A 21178-nucleotide genomic window follows, 5' to 3' on the forward strand; every position below is an offset into this window, starting at 1 on the left:
GAAAGGACATTGTAGATGGGAATTTATGGGGTGCCTCAGGTTTGACAGCCAGTCACATGGGTAAAAGAAAAGGGCAAAGGTATTTAAAATCATGTGTCCTCCCGTAAAGGCTAAAAATTGTTTTTGAATGCACCATAGCAAAGAACAGAACTACTCAGCGCTTTTTTGTCTCTCAATTTCAGAGACATTCCAGTTCAACACTGGATTATTTCTCAGAGACTTTCTTAACACCGAAAGAAATTGGCTTGTTCTGATTTCTGAACTTTAGCCCTTTTTAATTTTTGACCAAGACACCCACTCAGTGTCTCATTCTGACTCCAGCCACAAGAGGTTTGACCAGGACTTAATTTTTAACATCCTTTCCTGAGCCAAGATGGTGGTTCAAATCTAATATTTGGACACAGATTCTTGAAATTATTTAATTATCCTGTCATTGAGCAACATTAGAACATTTTCCAGGAGAGCTGAGGGTGACAGAAGCTCTTCATTCTGTCACCCTAAAAGAATATAATCTTTTTTAGGAAAAGAAAAAATTCAGCATTTAGAGTAAGGATGTTTGCCTTTCTTCTGCTAGTTTTCTGGAACTCGATGTTCTTTTTTTCCATTTTTCTTTTCTTTTTTTTTTTTTTTATTTTTTTTTTTTTTTTTTTTTTTTTTTTGATATATAATATTTGTATATATTTGTGGGGTACATGTGATATTCTGACACATGCATACAATGTGTGCTAATTAAATCAGAGCATTTAGGGTATCCATCACCTTGAATATTTATCATTTGTTGTGTGTTGGGAACATTTCAAATATTCTTTTCTAACTATTTTGAACTATACAATATAATGCTGTTAACGATTGTCACCCAACTGTGCTATTCAACACCACATCTTATTTCTTCTATGCTCTTATTCTAGAAGTGTTACAGTTAAAATGATCTATAGCTTGAATCTACATTTTTAGGCATTATTTTATAACAATTATATGAAGTGTTTTCTTTCTGTTGCTATCAAAAATTCTTAAACATCACTTAAAATACTAAAATTTTAGGCCAAGTGTGGTGGCGTGCACCTGTAGTCTTAGCTACCTGGGAGGCTGAGGCAGGAGAATTGCTTGAGCCCAGGGTATTGAAGCTGCAGTGAGCTGTGATTGTGCCATTGCCTGGGAGACAGAGCAGGACCCTGTCTCCAAACAAAAGAGAAAAGAATTAAAATTTAATAATTTTAATATAGTTATGGTTTACCATTTTCATAATTTGATTTCACGCAGAAAAAGACAAAACTGGATACTACATTAAAAAGGAAGAAAAAAAGATTTCTTTCTCTACTTTCTCAGACAGCTCACTAGGAGGCTATTACAAATCAATGGAATTGCATTTGGTGAAGAACACAGGCCCATTGGAGGATGCCTCTCTATGTATTTGGTTGATAACCTTGGGACAGATATTTAGAGTTGCAAATACAATGTCAATCCCATTCCAGGGGCCTGAGAGTGTCACTGGCCAGAACAAGTTGAGTCCCTAGTATGTTGACCAGCCAGTGCTCTCACTGACCAACGAAGTGCCTGGGTACAAATTAAAGAGGAGAATTTGAATGTCTGGCTGTCTGGGAAAGGCTCAAGGAAGGGCAAGTCTCAATGAAGGTTAAGAAGTGGAAATATCTAGTATCAGACCAAGGCAGCCAAACCAGAGAGCGGGGATGAGCTAATCCCAACTTCACAGTCTTAGCAATGTCCAGCTTTGGCTTCTGGCTCCTCTCTTTCATGTGAGTAGAGCTCAGTTTGGCCCTCAGCTGTGATAATTCCAAACCACCATGGGAGCATTGGAAAAATGATCTTACTGTTTGAGACTAATAATTCCATTTCTCTGAAAACTCTTCAAGCACAAAGAAAGAAGCCCCCAACTGCTATTACTACTATTTTCCTTGACTAATATCAAGGAACATTTCTTCTTTCTGTTATCTTTCACAGCACTCATTTTGAATGTCTGGCTGTCTGCGAAATAAAAGATCTGAGGGTTGATTAGCACCATCAAGCCACGATGCCCAGAATCATGGAGAGGAGCAGTGGCCCGGACCTCTAAGCGGCAACCCCGCTGCCTTCCCTGCACCTTGGGGGATTCCCCCTGCCCCATTCTTTATCCCATTGCCCCTTCTGTGCCAGTCTCTCCCCTGTGAGGAAGTGGTTTGAGAACGCTAAAAACGAATCCAAAGAATCCTTTTTTGTTTGTGGCAATTTTCTGCAGGCAACATCTGTGTGCATCTTAGTTGTCACATGCTTGGTCCAATGCAGAGATGAATAAATGTAAAAAACAAGGAAGTACAAAAATACATGAATTAGTTGGGTATGGTAGCACACACCTGTAGTCTCAGCTGCTACTGAGACTGAGGTGGGAGAATTGATTGTGCCCCAGAGGTCAAGGGTGCAGTGAGCTGTATCACACCATTGTGCTCCAGCCTGGGCAACAAAGCAAGAGCCTGTTTCAAACAAAGTCAGACCTAGTATCAACAGATATGGTGACGGTTGGGGGCCGGGAGGAGGGATAAAACACATAATGCATGGACATAGGCCTAACTCTCCAATCCTTCAGCATTGCAGCTCCAACAACAGGGCATCCCTGTTACACCCTCCATTAGGAAAAGGAAGTGGTTTCATGTTTATGTCATTGCTTCCCGTAAGAAGTTTAGTCATTTCTCACCAACAGGACTCAAGCACCTAGGGCCACCTCACCTCATGATAGCAAATGGAATCATAGCAGATAGGCAGTTATCATACAAAAAAATTAACAATATTAATAGATAGATGGATGAAAGATGGATAGGTAGACATAAGTAGATAGATGATAGATAGATAGATAGATAGATAGATAGATAGATAGATAGATAGATAATGGTGGGAAGAAAGGAAGGGAAACAAGAATAAAAGTAGTGGAATACTGGTTTCCTAACAATGCCCACTGGGTTTGTAGAGCATAAATCTTCTCCTATCCTGAAACTCTACTCCTCCCTTGGCAAATTACGAAAGAACATAGCCTTCAGCTGCTACTCATGAGTGAAATAACATACCCCATAGGGCATAGCTTCCCATATCTGGCTTAATCACCTGGAGAGCCCATCAAAAATATACCTTCCCAGAACCCATTTCAGAGATCTTGACTTTGCAAATCAAGGGCGAGATGGGAGAATCTGCACTTGTGTGCTCTCTCTTCTCTCTGTGCCTGTCTCTGAGTTCCCTGCTGGTTTTGGTAGTTTGAGAACCATAAAGCATGCAAAAGAAAGCTGAGCATGGGGACTTTTGTCCCAGAGATGTATAAATATGATTGGATTCTCATTCTAATGCAAGTGCTTCTGAGAAAATGCTGCACATGGACCGTGTTGCAAGCTAAAGCTGAACCGAAGCTCAGCTACCTACTCATATGGACACCTTGGTCACCAAGTTTCTTGAGTTAGTGGGGCTACTAATAGCCTCTATTTCATGGAGTCGCTGAAAGGATAGAAGGAAATGTCACAAGTGAACCACTGAACACAGGGCCTGGGACAAGTAATGAGGATTAAAAGGGGCGTATCATGTTAGTACTCTTATGACAGCCAAGTTATAAAGTCAAGCCTTATTCAAGTGCTGTGAAAGACAACAGAAAGAAGAAATGTTCCTTGATATTAGTCAAGGAAAATAGTAGTAATAGCAGTTGGGGGCTTCTTTCTTTGTGCTTGAAGAGTTTTCAGAGAAATGGAATTATTAGTCTCAAACAGTAAGATCATTTTTCCAATGCTCCCATGGTGGTTTGGAATTATCACAGCTGAGGGCCAAACTGAGCTCTACTCACATGAAAGAGAGGAGCCAGAAGCCAAAGCTGGACATTGCTAAGACTGTGAAGTTGGGATTAGCTCATTCCTGCTCTCTGGTTTGGTTGCCTTGGTCTGATACCAGATGTTTCCACCTCTTAACCTTCCTTGAGCCTTGCCCTTCCTCCCAGGAAAGGACTAATAAGTTCAGTCCTTGTGTACTGTAAATGCATAAGACACCTGAAAAGTTTATTCCCTACTGCTGCCTAGAGATTTCCACATTTTCTGTAAACTAAGAGCCATAGGCCAGGTGTGTTGGCTTACCCTACAATCCCAGCACTTTGGGCGGCCAAGGCAGAAGACTCACTCAAGAGCAGCCTGGGCAATGTAGCCAGATGTCATCTCTACAAAATTAAAAAAAAAAATTAGGTGGGTGCAGTGACATGCAACTGTAGTCCCAGCTACTTAGGAGGCTGAGGTGCAAGATTGCTTGAGCTTGGAATTTCGAGGCTGCAATGGGTGATGATCATAGCATTGCATGCTAGCCTGGGCTATAGAGTGAGACTCTGTCTTGTAAATAAATAATAAGTGCCTTAAACCAAGAAGATGATCTATATGATTGAAGAGTGCAGCATACCCATGGATCAGGGGGAAGGTATTCTCAGGGATGCAGGAGCCCTGCCTCTGCTGTTAAACACCAGTCCACCACAGGAAGCGAACATCTCCTGTCCCAGATGGGCAGCACTCCACAGTTTAGCAAGCTCTCTCACCCTATTTTCTCATTGATGCTTCTCAGCAGCTTTGTGATGTAGATGAGGAAGAGGGAGCTAGTGGTTAGAGCCAAAATAGAACTGAAAGATGATCAGCAGGTCCAGAATTCCCAAAGCACAGGTTACACATAATATATGCATGCCCATGGGCACAAGCGCTACCTGCCATCACAGAGACCCTTGCAGCCCCTGTCCTATCCCTCTAATTCGCTATAGAAAATAAAAGTGTCCCTGAATTCCAGGGTCTTTAATCCCTCTCTAATCCTTGTCAGCTCATCAGCTCCTTTTTTAGGAAACCACAGGTGAACCTAGGTCTCAGAATCTTTGGCAAGCCATGGCATCTAGCTAGGACTTAATAACAGCTTTTTAAAATTTGCATTATACTTACTTTTTCTATTACTTTCTATTCATGCCAACTGATTTTCCATCTATGGGAGTGAAAAATAGTCCTTTTCAAAAAAAATTAAGTAAATGTAGTAAACCAATGTGAAAGAAAATATTAAATAACCAAGAATATGAGTGATTCACAGGCATGATGAAATTTGTAAAAATGATGCACGCACATGATTTAAGTCTAGAAAACCCTCACCAATCCAACCCACCATCCTACCAGTAGGGAATTCATGCCAAGTCTATGGTCACTTGCTTTTTGGTAGCAGAATTCATCCAGGGCTCATGCCATACGTCTAGCCAAGCCTAAGATATGGGCAGTGGAAAAAACATGGAGTCAGTCAGGTCTCTTGTAAATCTTCAATGACGAGCAAGGAGGTAAAAGGAAAAGGCCCTGGAGAATCTGAAATCTGATCAACAGTGATCCTGTGTTAGGCATTTCTCTGCAGGGTTAATTCTTCAGGGTAGGAGAGCAAATAAACCCTAGAATTCAAGGCCTTTACCTTTTGCAAATATCTCCCTGTGGCTAAAGTAGAAACATCTTGGCTCCAGCCTCCCTGGCTCAGTGGTTGGATTTGAGATAAAACATGCAAACACCTGAATGTAAAAGAGTCAGTATGAGGCATCACTGTGGACCAGCAGAGATCTTGTCAAAAAGGAGTTATCAGACTGCATCACAGTCATCTTCAACAGCGACTGCAGATGGCGGGGATAAGCAATAGCAGCATTATACTGAGAACTCGTGTCTGTCCTTGCTTGGTGTTTGGACTAGAGCTGACCCTCTTGGGTAAATGCAGGGTTTCTCAACTTTGACACTGAGTGCATTTGGGGCTGCGGGAGGTTGCCATGCGCACTGCAAGGTATGTAGAACCACCTGCCTCTAGATGTCAAGAGCACCTTCCAACCCACAGCCACCAAAAATGGCTCTAGACATTGTCAAATGTCCTGGGAGGTTGGTGGGGATTGTCCCTGATTAAAAACAACTGGGTCAAAGTCATCCCAAAGAGGTTCTTGAATAATTTAAAGAGCAAATTCTCAAGAGGGAAATATTAGCTATCTTGGCTCTAGGGGATGTAGGAGCTCAAGAAATTTACTAGAAAAACAAGAATTCATACAATAAGACTTTTGGGATATAAACATAAAGGGTCTGGCTTACCGTAAATGCTCAGTAACATTGCAATTTCCTTGCTGTGCTCTTGCTCTTTTGTATGCCTCCTTCTTCCATGAGCTTTTCAAGATCACTGTGAGTGTGCATATGCTAATTTCAAAATCAGAAAGAAATATTGGAGAACAGAAAAGGGGGCACCTGTGTCCAATTAAAAGACCCCCCTTACATACAATGGTACAAAAAAAAAAGATTGTGGCTAGCACCTTTCCTTTGGGACTCAAGCCTTCCCATTCAGTCTTAACCACAGATATAGTGAGAATAGAATCTAACCAAGGCCAAACAGTGTTCCCTAGGAGTTTGATGCTTAAGTAGAGACGCACAGGGAAGGTGTTTGGAGTGTGACCATGTGCTGGCTGCTTTTTAGAAAGACAGGCCATGACTTCCTGGCTTACCATATTCACCGGAGATGCTCTGAGTCCTGCAAGTACCTATTCCACAATTTTGGTTTTCTGCTTACAATAGTGAAGCCCAGTCTCTATTATTTGCAACCAAAGAATCTAGTAACAGTCTTTAAAACTCAGAGTGACACAGAATTAGCCAGCTTCCTGTAACAGGAGCTTTTAAAAATTTAAATTCTATTCGGTCAATTAGAAATGTGTTAAGGTCAATGACAAATACAGTGGAAATTTATTTGTTTGTTTGTTTGTTTTAAGAGACAGGATCTCACTCTATTGCTCAGGCTGGAGTGCAATGGTGCAATCACAGCTCACTGCAGCCTAGAATTCCCAGGCTCAAGCAATCCTTCTACCACAGCCATCCAAGTAGCTGGGACTACAGGCACACACCACCATATCAGGCTAAATTTTTTTTTTTTTTTTTTTTTTGTAGAGTCAGTGGTCTCACTATGTTGTCCAGGCTGGTCTCAAACTCCTGGGATCAAGCAATCCTCTGACCTTGGTCTCCCAAAGTGCTGGGGTTACGGGTGCTAGCCACTGTGACCAGCCTCAGTGGAAATAAATTTAATAAATTTCAAGAGAGTTTGTAGAAGGGGCATGCAGTTTTAAAGTAAGAGAGGAAAAATTAAATCAATGCAGCCCACACTGAATAACTGTAGTATGCATTCTACACAAATAACCATTGGTAAACTGTGCTGATTCAGGTGGGGCAGATGGGGTGCAGTGTGGTTCCTATGTTAGGGAGTAGAGTTTGTAAATACATACCCAAGAGTTGAGTTTATTTTGTTCAAAGCTAGCTAATCAAGCTTGGTAGAGAAAGAGACAGAGAGAGAAAAAGGAGAAAGAAGAGAGAAAAAGAAATATTAGAACCCATGCCCCAGAAGTAGTGTGAGGTGAGATCCATTAATCTTCTGTCTCCTCCATCAGCCTCAATGTCTCCGTTCCTCCCACCATGTGTCTTGCTTCAGTGTGACTTCATATTTTACACACACACACACACACACACTCATGTGCACACACACAGGACCTCTCAACTACTTGACCTAGTGCTCAACTGACAGAGTATGCTCTCTCTTCCCACACTAAAGGAAATTCTCACAGAGTTGGACTGACTGAGAAAATGGTTAAGAGTAACTAAAAAAAAAAAAACATTTCTAGGCTGGATGCAGTGGCTTACACCTGCAATTCATCACTTTGGAAGGTCAAGGTGGGAGGATTGCTTCAGGCTGGGAGTTCCAGACCAGCCTGGGCAACATAGTGAGATCCCAACAATACAAAAAAAATTTTTTAAATGAGTCAGACATGGTAGTGCATACCTGTAATCCCAGCTACTTGGGAGGCTGAGGTGGGAGGATTGCCTGAGACCAGGAGTTCAAGGCTATAGTGAGCCATGATTAAGCCACTGCACTCCAGACTGGACAACAGACCCTGTCTCTAAAAAAGAAAAGAAAAGCAATTTGAGACTTTCTTTTCTTTTCTCTTTATAGGCAGAATCTATGTCAGTTATTTTACCTGTCCTGGTGTGGCAGCCACAGTGGGTGTGTGCCCATATCTCTTCACCATTCAACTCTATAAGCTTCACGCTACTTGGAAGGAAGACCTGACTCTGCCTGGGGGCTCTTTCTGGCTTTAGAGGTAGGGAGTGTTGGCCATTTCCTACCTTGGAAATGGCCCTCAACCAACAGCAGACGAGGAGTCCATGAATAAATATCATCTTCCTCACTCTCCATGAGTCGAACTCTGAAACAGGGTCCATTCTGAAGGCCCAAATTCTCAGTGCAGCTGAACCCCTTCTCCCCCGACAATGACTCCCCCTTTATGTGGCTGCCTTTCCTTCACTTATAAACCACTTGCTCTCAAATTCTTATCTTAGGACCTACTTCTGGAGGAACTGAAACCGAGACTCCTGCATTTTTAACACATAAAATCTTTACCTCACTGCTATGTTCTAAAAATGAAACACTGGTAGGTTTTGAGTGTCAAAATCCAGCATTATCAACCAAGACATCTTCTCAGATAAAAACTACAGGCACAGCACACACAACCTATGAGCTTTCCAAGGGCCCAGGAAATGGTTTGAGGTCCCAAACAAGAGACACTGGAATACACACACACACACAAATCCCAGGGAATCTGTGTAACCATATATTAGATTAAACATCTACAAAATACAGTATGAGACCAACTTGCCAACCACAGCTGAAACAGATTCATGAGTAGCTATATATGAATTATAATTAATGTGGGGTGTGGGTCTTTTAGGATGCTATCATTGATAGCAGGCAGGACAGAGCATGAAAAAGGCAGGCTGGCGGGCTATGAATGTCATAAAATAGTTCTTTGGTTCAGACTGGAATCCCTGTATCCAAGACTACACACTTGGACTCTTGAAAACACATGAGAAAATGTCTTACTGGCTGAAACTGCCTCCCCCAGAGTTATAGATCATCATCTGTGGACAGAGATCTTTTCTGGGGAGATGTCACCAGCGTTCGGAATCCAATATTTGCTCTGGCTTTGTTCTGTCTTCACAGGAATCCATGCTCCATAGCAGTTCCCAGCGAGCTGCACTCTCCCCAGGCGGGATGCTGACACTTCCGCCCCCCACCCCCCACATTAGCTTTATATCCAAATGTGACTTGGAGGCTGGTGAGGCTCAAGGTGATCAATGACAGCTCCAATCAAAGCCACCCAGATAGGCAGTGCACTCACCGCTCCTTGATATAAAAGGTGTTTTATTTCTCATCCCTTTATTTTTGTCACTGAAAGAATGCTTCCCGTGTGTGGATTAATTAAAGTGTAAACATTAAATATTGATTGATGCATTATCAGCATGGAGCAGTAGCCTCCCGTCTGATTGATTCCTGCAGTGATTTATTGTCATATTTGGGGAGTCATTTCACTTGATAACCAAGAGGGATCGCCTGCCTCCCCCCACCTCGCCGGCTCCACTCTCCTCTTTTTTTTCCCCAGTACCTCCTCTTAGTCTTCTAGGTGACATCTGAGTTCCAATAACTAAAACATCTTCATCTTACTGTGGAGAGAAAAGTGTGTGGCCTGACATTTGTTTTGCATATATGTAGGTCTGTGTGTGTCTCCCAGGCAATTATCAAATCAATTAACAATTTAACACAAAAATAACAAATCTACCCTCTTCTTTGGAATACTTCTGATTAACAGAGCTTTCCCCTACAGAGCTCTGTGAGATGTGATTATGGGAAGTTGGGGGTAGAAGGTGAAGGGGAACATAAAATGAAAGAAAGAGAGAGAGAAAAAAAAACCCTGTAGTTCCCGTTCAGTCATTTTTCTGAGGTTTGCTTTCGTTGTGGAACTAGAAGTAAAGGGGAAATAAAATAGCAATTTATATTTATAATTGGATGTAAGTCTCTACAGATATGAATCACCATACTGCATTGTAACAGATTGACCCACATGAAATTGCTGTTTTATAGGTCAAAAATGATCAAATATTGACAATTTCATATAGCTAAAGCTTATATATTTAAACTCCCTTCTGAAGTGGGATATGATGGTTAGTGTTTGTTCTGTTATCAATGAGAAAAGGGTGACACACACAGTTAACATTTACTTTATGTTTTAGCATAAACCAGGCATTAATCTAAACACTTTACATAATTTCCTACCACAGCCTATGAGATGTAGGCACTATCGTTGTACCCATTTCACAGACTTTTGAAAAAACATAAACAAAACAAAGTTTCAGATGATTAAATAACTTGATGGAAACTTCATGGAGCACGTAAGTCTGAAGACGCCAATCTCCCTGCAATGTGTCTGGTTTGAGGCATTCACCAGTCGAGGGGAGACACTGAGATATCCCAAGGGCCCTTTACCTCAGTCAAGGGCACGCATGGTCCAGTGTCCCGACAAATGGCTTAAAGACTTTGGCTTTGAAATCTTCCTATTTCCTGGCTGCTTCTCCTTAGCAGAAGGAGGGAGCAGACACTGTCCAGATCAGTGTGGAGAAAGCATAGAAGGAGAGTGTTTGACCCTATTCTCTAGGCTGCTCTTCTAAACAGGAGCCCAGAGTCAGCACCTACCTAATGAAGGGGACATTTGAGGCCTTCCTTGCTCCAATGAGGGAGCCCAGAGAGGATTTCCCAGGGGTCTTCCGTCACCAACATCCAGTCTGGATGATGTATTCAGGGAGATGAGACTCTGGTCCCCTGATTTGTCATCAGACTAATTAGCAAATGGAACCAGAAAAGAAAGCCAGCACACTTTTCCCCTGGACCTCCCTCAGTCCTGGAAATGCTGGCTGGTGGCTCAGGGTCCCTATCCCCGGAGGACCCTGCCTATTTTACTCAGGGCTCCAGGTCCTCGTCAATGCCACCGCCATATTGTACAAATCACATCATGCAGCAAGATGCTTCTCCACATGGTCAAGGGATGAATGAGCCCTCTGCTCCCTCCAAGACCTGCTTGTCAGTTCCCCCACAATCCTTCCTCTCCACCTGTTTTGATTGACACTTTTTGAGGATGACCCTAATAAGACAAAACGTGATTGATTGTAGCCTATAGAAAACTTCATGCTCAGTCAGGCATGGTGGCTCATGCCTGTAATTCCAGCACTTTGGGAGGCCCAGGGGGGAGGGTCAGGAGGTCAGGAGATCACAACCACCCTGGCTAACACAGTGAAATCCCCAACTCTACTAAAAATACAAAAATTTAGCTGGGTGTGGTGGTAAATGCCTGTAGTCCCAGCTACTCAGGAGGCTGAGGCAGGAGAATCACTTGAACCCAGGAAGCAGAGGTTGCAGTGATCTGAGCGAGATCGCTGCACTGCACTCCAGCCTAGACAACAGAGAAAGACTCCATCTCAAAACAAACAAACAAACAAACAAAGAAAACTTCATACTCTGCATAGGACAGTATATAATTGATATAGCTATACCACTATATAATTTTATCAATTATATTGTGATATAATTACAATTATTAATTAGTAGGAAATGTACCAATTGGCAACTCCTTTCTACTAATGTATCATTTAATTAGAAATGTATCAATTGGTGAGGGAGATCCAGAAGAACAGTGTGCTGGCTTCCTTTTCTGGTTCCATTTGATAATTAGTCTGATGACAAATCAGGACTATTTAATACAAATTCATCCCACTATTGTAAAATTCTTCTATGATAAAATCTCTTTCTTTTTTAGTGTGTGTGTGCATGCGTGTGTGGTGTTGTCATTGGTAGTGGTGGTGGTATTGTTTGTTTTCCAATTTATCAAGTTGAATGGTTTGTGTATTCTCATTCTTGTATTTTAATAAATCCATTTAAAGCTATAAATTGCTCTCTGAATACTACTTTAGCCACATCCCATAATTTCTGGTATGTGGTGCTGTTCATTTCTAAATGGTTTGTTATTTCAGTTTTGACTGCTTAACCCAAAAGTTAATTTGAAAAGATATTTTTAAATTTCTAGGAGAGAACATTTGTAGCACATTTTCTAGAAATATTACCTACTATAAATTCTAGGACTAGTTAAACTTCCTTTTCAAATCAGTTTCATGGCCTTAAAATTCAAAGATCTGGAAGATTCAATTGACATGATCCCATTACCTGCAAGGTAGATCTAATATTACTGACATACCAGATGGATGAAGTTCATAGATTTGTCCAGAGGTGCAGAGCAGAGAAAGGACATACCTCGTGGCCTCTGGACTCCTCATAGAGTGCTTATTCCTGCCATGTTTGGTCCTGGCTCTGAATAAGACTCATTTTCTCAAAAACATTTATTGAATATCTAGTGTATGCTAACTACTATTCTAGGTGCTGGGAGTGCAGCAATAAATTATACAGACTAAAATCCCTATTCTCAACAGAATTTTCTTGAGGAGCTTACCTTCAGGTAAATGAGACCAAAGTGTGAAAAGAGGACCCAGAAAGAGGAGAGAACACTGGGCTGCAGAGGAGCTGCTACTGCAGAGTCAAGGAAGCAGAAAGTTCTCCTCACAAGAGCCAATACATCGATCCCTAAAGGGTCCCAATAATTCTTGCAAGCCTGCTTCACCTACTCCTTGGAGGTGCTCAAGTTGGTGATAGGCATGCCATACACTCCTTCCTTTCAGAGACACTCTCCCAAGACATGACCTTCTTCTAACCCACCAGGCATCCGCTGGGCATCTACCACCAGAAGTACACTGCTAAGCACTTTTACCCAGGATCTCTTTTCGTGTAATCCTACCATTTCTGCCTATTTTACAGATGAGTAAACCAAGGCTCAGGCAAATAAACTCACCTAGAGTTAGCTTCTCAGCAGGATATGGTGTTCTTCTGCTAAGAACAGTGCTCATTCCAAGACCCCAACATTGCGGGGGTGGGGTGGGGTGGGTTTCATCAGAAGCTGCCTTAGGGGAAAAATCTGTGGAATTTTGGTTGGTCTATTACACTCTGTTATCTGTATGTACAACCTGTTGCCATCAACATCATCATCAACTTCATCATCTCATCAAGAGATAATCATCCTTATTGCTATTATGTTATGAGCACCCAGTGACTGCACTAGCCAAACACTTTAGATCCATTGCCCCTTTGCTCAGGATAGTGGTGAAGAGTGAGTTCTCTAAAATAGACATCTTGGGTTCAAATGTTAACAGAGTGAGGGTGGCATTGGGCTTAGTCCTGGCCCAGTATTGCAAAGGAAGTAAATGATGGTAGCCTGGACTAAACTTAGGCCTGTTGGTCCACAAAATTCATGTTATCTTGCCTCCCAGAGGCTGAGCATGACTTTAAACAGAGTCCTTGAGGAAAAAAATCCAGCATCTCCAGGGAGCACTGTACAGACTCGTGGATGACCTTGAATAAGCCTGAAAAGTCAAAGTAGTATTTCGATCATGTATTGTAAAAAGAATTTTACAATATTGTCCATAGGTAAAAAGAAAGAAATTGGACCTATGGACATTTTTTTGGATCTCGGTGGGCATGGGGAAAACCATTCCTAAGCTTTCTTGCCAAGTAGAACATTACTGCCTGGAAGTCAAACAACTTCTTCACATGGTCACAGGCCTAAATGAGCCCTCTACTCCCTCCAGGACCTGCCTGTCAATTCCCCCCACAAGCCTTCCCCTTCATCTTCTTTTACTGACACTCTTCTGAAGATCACTCAGATAAAATCAAACATGATTGGCTGTTATAGAATGACTATAGCCTATAGAAAGCTTCATACTCTATATAATGGGAGTATATAATTACAATTATCGATTAATTAATAGTGTGTCAATTTGTGGCCACTTTCTGAAAATGTCCCAGCACAAATGCCATAAGATTCTTCTGTGATACAATTCAGGTAAAAAGTCCCTTCTTCCTATGTTTGTGTGCAGGCATGTGTGTGTTTGTGTGTGCGTGTGTGGGGGGGTGTAGTTGTTATTGATGGTATTTTTTTTCCAACTTCTTGAGTTGAATGTTTGGCTCATGTATTTTCAGTCTTGGGTTTTGATAAATCTACTTAAAGCTATAAATTGTTCTCCAAATACTACTTTAGCCACGTTAGAGAAAGTTCTGTAGAACCATGGCTTGAAACAGAATTCTGAATGCACAGAAATTGTTGGGTTGTGCTCAAGGGAGGCAAAGAAGCAGGGGAGAGATGGCAAAGAGGCTGAGCATGGCTGTGGTCTTGAGCGAGGTTAAGATTAGCCTGAGGGAGGTGGAGACTCTGAGAGGTAAGTTGCTCCTCAGAAATGGAGTTAGCCATTCACTGGCTATAGGCTGCTCAGAGAAGGATGGGTCTCACTCTGGCAAGAAGATGACAGCTCTGAGCCATTGGCAGCCAACACTCAGCAGCCAAAGAGCAGGTGTCCTCATTCCTGACCTAGCAAAGGGGATGTGGACTGGGACCCAGCCTTAGCACCCCCACACAGCGGAAATGTGGATGACTGAAGTATCCTCTGTAGCAGCACACCAGTACCTTAGTGCTGACACTGGAATTGCTGGTTTACGGTGATAATAAAAAAGAAAACCACTTTTAGACAATATTCTGACCATAAATTCTCTGCAGTCAATGCACCCTCTTATTGCATGCATGCCACTGCTGGTACACTGATGGACACAGGGCTTCTGAATGGAGGAGAAGCCAAGGAGCCCTTTGCAGAATAACCAGGAGGTGTCCCATGGGCTTCATGCTCTCACGACTTGGCTTTGTCCGTCACTCAACAAGAACACCCTGGGACTCATCTCGAACCTCACTCACAAGGGAGGTTCGAGGTCTTTTTCTCAAAGTATCTCTCCATCTTCACCCTCTAATTTCTCCTTCAATAAGAGAACAGAGCTTCTATCTAAAGGAAGCACAATTCAAACCCCACCCAATCTGAGTATGCTTCACTCGTACTTAGCAAAACTGTAACACCAAATACCTCCATTTCCGATCCTGGAAGAAATGGGAATTGAGAGAGTGACAATCTGATCTCAATATTCAGTGAGTTCAAAAATAATGCTTAAATAGCTCCAGGATGACCTTGATGTGAAGACACAGAAACTTGCACGGTACATTCTCACAGATCTCTCCCTAGGACAGGCGATCCCTTCATTTCAAGAAGGAAGATTCTGACGTCCTGGTGGTGCTGCTTTCCCTGCAGATACATTGCAGAGCAACTGACTGCAAGTCAAACTGTGGCTACATTTTTTATTAAAAAGAGGATTCCTAGGAGGCAAGATAGCTAAGGTTCCTTCTTACACAGTACCAAGGTGCTCCTTTTTAGCAGACATTAATTCAGAGACACAGGGATGCAAGAACGTCACTCTTGTGTGGCTGAAGGGACCCAGAGCTGCGACAGAGCAGAAATCATAAAAGAGAATGCAGAAACCATATGTTTGAAAGCAGTGGCGCTTTATATAAAAAGACACTAGGATCTCCTTTCGACAAAAGCTATATCTGTCACAAACTACTTTTTTACTGAAAACAGCTTCTTTTCCATCGTCCAAGATAAATTATTATCTAAAAGGAAAAGGATCTAATATTTTATTGCATTATTTTCCCCCACAAACGCTGACACAAAAGACAACTTTGTCACTAAAGCTTTACAATTCTATTACTTGAACTTGGACCGTCTTACCATAAAAGTTTACCTACTGTTCCAAAAATTAGGGTCTAGAAAGGAAAATTACATCATTTCTTCTTACAAAAATGGCTTTCTCATTTTTTAATCAACAAGCACAAGCCATCTCCTCTTGTTGGTGTGTTATTTCCTGAAATTGTATATGATGGGTTTAGAAAAGTTTGAAAGGAGAGTTTTGAAGTTTGCTAAATGCCCACCATCTCCATAACCACTCAAATCAGGCTATTTTTTATAATTCCTTTAAATTGAATATCTTTGATAATAAATGCAAATTAAGGAGCAATAAATTATAACTTCTAGCCTGACCAGTGACTAATTATATATATTATAATTAACTATAGTTTCCAACACAAGGTATTTATCTTAATAATCATCCCATATCCATTAGCATATCTTAAAGGGTTTTTGTAAAACAGCTTTCACCATCTGAAGAGCCATCTGAAGTTCCCCCTTTGGGCTATGAAAGGGTGCAGATTCAAAAGAGATGGAATTACTTTAAAAAGAAGTCTTGGCTAAATATAAGTTGAGAGATTCAGATTATAGGCATAAAACCCCGACTTAAAAATATTTATCTTAAATACACCCTGTGACCATCACTAAAGAGCCTTTAGGTTCTAAAAATCTACAATTTCCATGAATCTGCTCAAAATATTTTTAGCCCTCCGAGCCTCTTGTGAATGCATCAATCAAAACTTGGGTTTAGGATTTGAACTTCACCAAGGGAAGCTATCAGATTTTTCAGGAAGTCTCTGATCTTGTTCTATAAAAATCAATAAGGGGAGCCAACTTTTGGTGGTGGCAGGAATGAAATAGCTCCCACTGACTTCATTCTCATCCTTGCTTTACTAGTTGATTTAGAAACTTAAGTATCTTCCTGATGCATAGTTAGTAGGTGGTCACAGGGATAGAATGTCTCCCTCTGACGTTATTCTCATCTTTGCTTTTAGAAACGTTAAGTACTTCCCTGGCCCACAGTTAGTTGAGCTCCCAGAATGATAAGGAAGGGAAAGCCCACAGGCTTCTTGAGACCCAGTTATCTGCCAGCTTGTTGTAAAATTGAAAGTTTTGCTTTTTAGATGTGCTATAGAGTTCAGGGGTACATCTAAAAACACATGAAAATGACCCCTAGTTTCTCCCCCTTCTCTGCCAGCAGCACTAGCCTTTCTTAGAAACAATCAGAGCCTCCTCTGAGGGTTTTTCCCCCGTTCTCAGGAATCTCTGGGTGAACGATTAAGCCTTCTGATACAGCTGGTAATCCAGCTCTGGCCAGTATCACTGCATTTTCCAACTGTCCCCGGGTAATTGTCCCAGGGACTTAAACAAGTTGGACCAAAGGCACCAGGAAGGTCAAACTGCAATAGAGTGTTCCCTGATTTTATCCGGGAGATTGATGCGCAAATCACCTTGATTTCGATTTGGCACCAGTGTTATAAAATGCACTTGCAATCACCGATAACATGTAAGATTAGGCCCCAGCATGGGACACTGTATTTTATGCCCTTCATGGAGTTTTTCCTAATGCAACCATAAATCAGCCCACAAAGCAGGGCATTTTGTCCATGTTAATAAAGAGGACAGTGAGAAACCCAGGGTGCCTTGGGATGGAGACATTTCTGGAACTTGGAACGAGCCTGAAATCTTTAGCTTGTATCAGGGCCACCCGGATGCAGCCTTCAGGGGACAGACCACAGTGGGGGCTTTTGGGGAAGTCACAAAAGAACAGTGACAACAGGATCACCCAGCAAAAAGGGCATGAGCATGGCCACATGGGTGCAAACATTTCCATTTCTGAGCATTTAAGCAGAGATTCAAAATCTTGAGATAGGAGAAAAAGTACAAAATAGAAAGCGAAGTTGTTCTAATACACATATTTCAATTTGGAAAAGAGAGTAACATAGTAAGAAGAGTGGGGGGAAAAAGCAATTAAGTCAGAAAACCACAGTTTGCAAAATAACTTTTGGCGGTAGCTACGATATGTCTTCTATGTCTTTCCTGCCTGGTCCCACCAAAGGTTCACATTAAATTATTATTATTATTATTATTATTATTATTATTTGGTCAGGCATGGTGACTCAAGCTTGTAATTCCAGCACTTAGGGAGGCCGAGGTGGGCGGATCACCCGAGGCTGGAGTTTGAGACCAGCCTGCTCAACGTGGTGAAACCTCGTCTCTACTAAAAATTCAAAACAATTAGCTGAGCATGGTAATGGGTGCCTGTAATCCCAGCTACTTGGGAAGCTGAGGCACGAGAATTGCTTGAATCTGGGAGGCAGAGGTTGCAGTGAACTGAGATTGTACCACTGCACTCAAACCTGGGTGACAGAGAGTCTGTCTCAATAATAGTAATAATTATTATTAAGAAAACAGGTACTTTTTTTTTTTAATTCACAGAACCCATCACCGTAGTTTTATATAACAATTTCATGAGGTGTCCAGAGTGTCAGATTTCACTGGTATAGAAAGGTTTAACAACTCAATTTATGGGGAAAAAGAATGTCTGGCACCTCAAGGCCCATCTTCCCCTTGGTGTGGTGGCTTAAGCCTAGCCCAAATTCTGCTTATGGAAACTGCTCTGCTCTTCTCCCTACTTCCTTTCCCCCTCAACAACACCACCCCATGCACCTATGGGAGTCTAAACCAATAGGCATCTGGCCTTGCTCTGTGGAGCTGGGGCATAGATGAGCAAGGTCCAATATGGCTGGTGTGGATCTACAAAAGAAGGGGGGAAAATCTAGGCTGGAAAAAAACAGAGGGAGAAGTAATTACTGGCATTCTCCCCAACAAAACACCCACCCCCTCCCCCACAAACACACACATTTTTATTCTTCTAGAGCTTCAAGACTTCTTCTTTAATCTAAAGCAGGTAAGAAAATGTCTAATGAAAACGATTCCCCTGTTGGGGACTACGCATATAGCCCTTTCTCCCAAGTAAAACAGAAACCAACAGGCTGAAAGTGCAAGAAAAATTTATTCCACTTAACGCAACTGAACTTCCCTTCAATTTAAACAAAAAATCATTACAATCAAACACACATTTGAGTCTTTTATAAAGTTTCACATTTGTGTTTTCTAACGTCATTTAAGAATGGGCATGATTTAGGTCTGAAATTGAAGAAACTAGAGAAACTCAGCCCTGACACTTGCAAATAACTGGCAGCATTGGCAAAGCAGGAAGCATGCTTCTTAGCAGATGCCCATGCCATGCTTTTTCTTTTAATCAGAGTGGAAAAAGCACACACCACTTCTTCTTCTTTTTTCTTTTCTAAGAGACGATATCTCATTCTGTCATCCAGGCTGGTATGCAGTGGTGCAATCATAGCTCACTGCAGCCTCCAATTCCTGGGTTCAAGCGATCCTCCCACCTCAGACCACTTCTTTTTTGAACTATCCATTCTCTAATGACACCTTATCAAGCTAGGAAAACAAGTTACAGAAGAAAAATTTGCATTGAGTTTAGAAAGGAGGAGAAAAGGGACCTTCCTTTGCATTTTAAAAGCTCAGAGTCTTGAGGGTAAATTTGTGTTCTGATATCTGGCTTCATTGTATCCAAATAAAACTCTCCAACACTTTTAGGCAGTTTACAACAAAAACACAAAATGAAAAGATAAGAATAAAAGCAAGCTCCCTACTACCCTCTGCCCAAGGTCAGAATGTCAATTTGAAGTAACAAAAAAAGAGAAACAAAGTAGCAATCACATCCTCCTTTAAAAAAAAAAAAAAAAAAAAAAAAAAAAAAGAAAAGGAGGCTAAAAAAAAAAAAAAAAAAAAAAAAAAAAAAAGGAGGCTAGGCTCCATGATGAATGAGATGAGAAACCCAAACTCCTGCACTGAGCATTGGTCTGCTCGCTGTCCAGCGCAAGGTGAAAGGCTTTGGAGAATCTGCCCACCTGTGGGCAGAGCAAACCATGCCCAAACCCAGGAAGAATCTTCTCACTGAGGGGATCCCACTGACCCGGCTGAGTGGGTACACAGAGGAATCTTCTTTCTGCTTCCAGGCAAGAGGGAGCTTTCTGGTTGTTGCTGGCAGTAGAAAGGAGGCAGATAGAGAGGATGTGGGGGAGCAGACACAGATTGAGAAGTCCCAGCTTGTCCAGTACCAGGCCCTGGGCTCTCTCTCCTGCCCTGGACCTCCCAGGAACCTGTGAAGCTATGTGAAAGCCAAGGGCCAGGAGGCTGGGCTCCATGTAAAATGTGCCACCCAGAGCTAGGGAAGGGGGGTTCACATGCTTCAAGGCAGTGGGCGGAGGGCAGGAGGCAGAGGGTATGTGTGAGACAGCTGCCCCAGGAGACCCCCTCCCATGCAGGATACATTGCCTCATCTTGTCTTCACCAACTTCTCCCCATGGGATATCAGAGGGGCCAAGAGTCAGGAGACCTGAACTAACCTGGGCTGGTCACTGCTATAGTGAGTCTTGGATGCTGTGAGAGTTAACCTGACAGAGCCTCAGTTTCCTCACTGGGGAAAGGCAGTGCTGGTGGCTGACCTGGGCACATGGGAGGCTCGGGCACCTGCAAGTTTTGTGACAGGGCGGGACACCTCCTGGCCAGCAACCCCATGAGGAAGGGTAGAAATCCCTACTGTGACTACTACTGAGATTAGACTGGCTAACTGAGATAATGCGGGCTAAACACACACACAGACACACACACACACACACACACACACACACACACACACAGAGTCTAGTGGTCCGGCACATAATAAAGCCCAGATGTAACACAAGTTTGTTTGCATATTTACTCATTTTCCAAAAGACTACCCTTTAAAAACAGAGACTCAGCATACCTGAGTGTTACAAAAGCCTTCCACCTCTGAGGGTCTTTCCAATACCTTCCATAGCCACTCATGTTCAATGACCCCCATCGATGCCTGTCCGGTGCTTGTGACGGCTCCCACATCACATCAGGGGGAAGGACAACCAAGAAAACATGCACCAGATTTAATAATCCCTTCTGGGGGCGAGACCTCAAAATGGCAAGGGTTGCAGGGTCAGAGAAAAGAAAAATTTTAAAGATGGCTTTTAAAAGCAATAAGGTTATATGGGAGGTTGGGTTATGTCTGGGAAACCTCTGTACCTTCCTTTCAATTTTGCTGTGAACCTAAAAGTGCTCTCTAAAGTCAAGTCTTTTTTAGAAAAAACAGTAAGTGGTAACTTGATAGAGCTCATGAACAGCCAGTGGGTTTGTGGCTTGCCCTACAAGTCCAGGTAACCCCATCACAATGGGTTCCAAAAGTGCTGTATCAAAAAACCACAGAGCGTGGGTCACAGTGGTTCACCCCTATAATCCCAGCACTTGGGGAGGGAGGCCAAGGTGGGAAGATCTCTCGAGCCCAGGAGTTTGAAACCAGACTGGGCAACATAGTGGGACCCTGTCCCTAAAATTTATTATTTTTTTAATAAGAAAAGAAATTAGCCAGGCTTTGGTTGGCGGTGGGGGGGGGGGGTGCCTATAATCCCAGCTACTCACTACCAAGGCAGGATGATCCCTTATTCCCTGGGGTTTCTATGTTGCAAGTGAGCTGTGATTGTTCCATTCTACTCTAGTCTAGGTGACAGAGTAAGACTCTGTCTCTAAAAAAAAAAAAAAAAAAAAAAAAAAAAAAAAAAAAA

General features: G+C 42.2%; 1 long non-coding RNA gene across 3 annotated transcripts in view; it reads right to left on the reverse strand.

Moving 5' to 3' along the window:
- Nucleotides 1-18253: 18253 nt before the first annotated feature.
- The window catches only part of LOC108305462, a 44401-nt gene continuing 41476 nt past the window's right edge, over nucleotides 18254-21178 (reverse strand). Inside the window, exons 5-6 of one of the 3 annotated variants that reach the window (XR_005200572.1) lie at nucleotides 18382-18420; nucleotides 18254-18275 (exon numbers count right to left, since the gene is read on the reverse strand). This is a non-coding gene — a long non-coding RNA (uncharacterized LOC108305462). Of the gene's footprint in view, nucleotides 18276-18381; nucleotides 18421-20594; nucleotides 20804-21035; nucleotides 21140-21178 lie in introns of those variants that run through there. The other 2 variants (XR_005200571.1, XR_001825748.2) reach the window with 2 other exon arrangements.

Source organism: Cebus imitator, unplaced genomic scaffold (genome assembly GCF_001604975.1).
Source record: "Cebus imitator isolate Cc_AM_T3 unplaced genomic scaffold, Cebus_imitator-1.0 Scaffold63, whole genome shotgun sequence".
Lineage (NCBI taxonomy): Eukaryota > Metazoa > Chordata > Mammalia > Primates > Cebidae > Cebus > Cebus imitator.